The sequence below is a fragment of the Arachis ipaensis genome, chromosome B9, assembly GCF_059453495.1.
Source record: "Arachis ipaensis isolate K30076 ecotype BB chromosome B9, ASM5945349v1, whole genome shotgun sequence".
Lineage (NCBI taxonomy): Eukaryota > Viridiplantae > Streptophyta > Magnoliopsida > Fabales > Fabaceae > Arachis > Arachis ipaensis.
In genome coordinates, this window is record NC_142444.1 from 39,065,374 (window position 1) to 39,068,961 (window position 3,588).

Sequence of the window (3,588 nt, forward strand, 5' to 3'; positions counted from 1 at the left end):
TTATGGAATAAACCACAAACCTTTTCATAAAAAGGCTAATTCAATCTCATAGTGTTCACAGTCCCTATTGCTGAATTTGAAATTGACAGGAATATAATTTACAAATTTTCACATGTAGAAAATAATAATACATTTAATATACAGATTTTAGTGCAAAGAAAATAACTACAAATTTATCAACAATTGACAAAAGAATAGGATAGCAAACAAGTATCATAGTAAGAAATAGGACAGTCTAACTTAAATCTTCATTCTCTTTTTGAAATAATATCTCCTTTATTTGACCTGAAACTAGGATATATTGTGGCTTTAATTTTCTTTAGAAAACTATTTCCAACATGATAACTTCCTAATTTTTAGACTAATAAAAAAATTGAATATTATTATCATCTTGATTTTTTACTTTTTTTTTTAATTTTCACACATGTTTCTTTTGAACTACAGCAAATTAAAGTAAAATCACGAAGCCCAAATTATTGCTAGGACTAGTGACAAATGCTAATAGGAGAAGAGCAACGAACTTATGAATTAAACATGAAAATTTTTTTTGTTGAATACTAATTAACTCAGTATGGCTTAAATTAGTTCTTCTTCTTGTAATAATTTTTTTACTCGCACTCTTCTCCTAGACTTTTACTCTTTGTCCTAACCTTTAAACAGTGATCTTTTAACAATTAAACGCATGAAAATAATGCTCTTTTTCCACTCAGCCTAACTTAAGTAATCAAAGAATAGATCACGAAACTCACATAAATATGACAGATTAAATAAAAAAAAGCATGCAGAAAAAAGATTATATAGGACATACGAAAAAGAGATACGAAAAATATCAACTAACCTTCCTCCCAGTAACGCCGCCGACGACAACAACAAATCCTTCTAGCAGCAATGATGCCCCTTGCTCCACCCTGACCTACGATCCAGAGAGAAAACTACGATCTTTAGAGGAGAATGAAACAAGTTAAGAGTTTTATCCTTAGAGTAAAAGACAAATAGGTCCCTGACCTTTTTAAACGTAGATATTTTTGTCCCTCAGGATTGAAAAATACATTTAAATCCCCCACCTTATAAAACGCATGATAATTATACCTCTCCGTCGAGTTGGGGCTCAAAACGGCAACGGAGAATGCTGACCTGGAGGGGTGGAGACTGAGCTGTCCGTTTTGCCTGATGATGTGGATGGGGAACAAATTCTTAATGGACAAATTAGTCCTTATACCTCAAAACAACACCGTTAACATTCCCCACCTTATTTCACCCTTTGTAATCCCCATAACACCCAAAAGCCACTCCAGTTATTACAGAAAACCTTACCTAAAGACAAACAGTTTCTTTCTCCCTCAAAAAAAATGTCTTCCTCCAGTTGAAAGTGGTGGTGTGCTTAGTGGACGTCGTGGTTGGCGAAGGGAACGACGAGCTTCATCTGGCAAGAAGCTGCCATCTTCTACAGAGGTAAGGATAATAGTCGAGGATACGTGTGTTGTTGTTTAAATGTTTGTGATAATATAATGCATGGGATTGGGCTTAGGGGTGATTTCATGTTTTATTTTGGGTAAAAGAATGAGAAAAAGTTATGTAGAGTTTACTAATTTTAAAATTTGAGGCACTTGATCTAGGGTTTAATGTCTAATTTATGTTGTTGTGGATAATACAGATGGATGATATATATGGTACCTATTTTTCATCACGGAGGCCATTTTGGTAGAGGACCCAGTGAAACTCTTGAGTATATTAGTGGAAAAGTTGAAAAATTTCTGAAGATGGACTTGGACTTCATGAATTTTGGGGATTTGGTGACATTGTTCAAGGGTCTAGGTTATGCATCATACAGGGCAGTTTATTGGTATGACCCAACAAACAGTGACATTGAGTTTGAACTGCACATTCTAAGAGGGGATACAGGAATCAATGAGATGTGAGAGAACAAGCTGAGGACTCAACCATAGATGAGTTTTACATTTACTTCGACCACCCCGTGGATGAGCCACAGATAGTGAAAGAAGATGCTGCTGCAAAAACGGAGGCGGAAGAATTTGATGATCACATTGATGTTAATAGCATCATGAGGGAGATTCAGTCATCACCATCCACAGAAGATGATGGGTATGATAGTGGGGAGGACGAACTGTATAAACCTCCTCTGGCTGTCTCTGAAATTGTTTCTGATGATGATTATTTTAGCTGTGATGAGAAAAATGATGGTATGAAGAGAAAAAGAAATTTGAAAGGAAAGGAGAAGGTTCTGCCAAAGAATAATGTCAATGTCAAGGAAGGGACAGGGGCAGAGTCAAGTGGACGTAAAAAAAAGAGCTGCACCAAAGAGTATAAGTGGGAGTGATGCCAACGAAACCAGGCCAACTACAAAGCCGAAAAGAACTGGGCCTACTGTAAAGCCCAAAAGAATCAGGCTCGCTGCCAAGCTCAAAGGAACTAGGCCTAATGTAAAGCCCCAAAGAACTAGGCCTGCTGTACAGGCTGAAGAAGTTGTGCCTATTGTGCAGCCTAATGATAGGCCTCCAATCGGTCTCTATGTGAATGAGGAGGATTCAGATGATGATGACCCCATTTATGTGTATGAATCAGAGGATCTTCACACACCAGTGTCTTCAAAGGATGAAGGAGACAAGCATGAATTTCTAGTTGTTAATGATGAGTATGGATTTGGGGAGGGTAGATTTGAGATGGAAACCAAGTTTGCAACCATTGATGGGTTTAAAGAAGTGGTAAGAGATATGTTCATTTCTGAAGGGAGGGAACTTGTCTAGATAAAAAATAATAAGGAAAGAGTGAGGGTTGGCTGCATGGGTGAAGACTGTCCATGGCTGGCACATCTATCATACAACAAGACACTGTTATGTTTCCAGGTAAAGACTTACAAGGCAAAGCATACATGTGCTAAAGATTTTGGTAGTAATGCTGCTGATCAACACTGGATCAGTAAGAAAGTGGAGAAGAGAATGGAAAGTCAACCTCATATGACAACTAATGAGGCAATCGATTTTCTTAGAGAAAAGTTTAACTTGGTGGTGCATCAGAAGATGGTTTACAGGGCAGTGAAAGAGGCCAAAGAGAGGATAATGGGAAACGAAAAAGAACAGTATGGCAAGCTCAAAGACTATGGCATGGAGATAATTAAGAGTAATACCGGGTCGATAGCAAGAGTTAATGTGAAACCTATTCCTCAATCCCTCCTTGTCTTTGACAAAATATATATCTATTTTGAGGGCTGTAAGCAAGGCTTTAAGACTGGATGTAGATCTTTCATCCATCTAGATGGAGCTTTTCTTAAGACATACCATGAAAGCTAACTACTTTCAGCAGTGGCACAGGATGCGAACAAACAATTCTATGTAGTGACGTACTGTGTTACAAAAAGTGAGACCAAGGACTCATGGAAATAGTTCCTCACACTGCTTCAGGAAGATCTAGGTGATGCCAGTCAATTTGGTTAGAACTTTATGTCCGATCAGCAAAAGGTCAGACTTCTACTTTGTTTATTTTTGGATAAATTATGGTAGCATATTAGGGTAGCATATTACTCTGACATCATAGTGGAAAGCACATTAGGCTGTTAGAGCACCATAGTGG

At 37.5% G+C, this 3,588-nt stretch overlaps 1 pseudogene; it reads left to right on the plus strand.

Moving 5' to 3' along the window:
- The first annotated feature begins 2,203 nt into the window (after positions 1-2,203).
- LOC148544370 (uncharacterized) lies at positions 2,204-3,308 on the plus strand (annotated as a pseudogene).
- Positions 3,309-3,588: the final 280 nt, after the last annotated feature.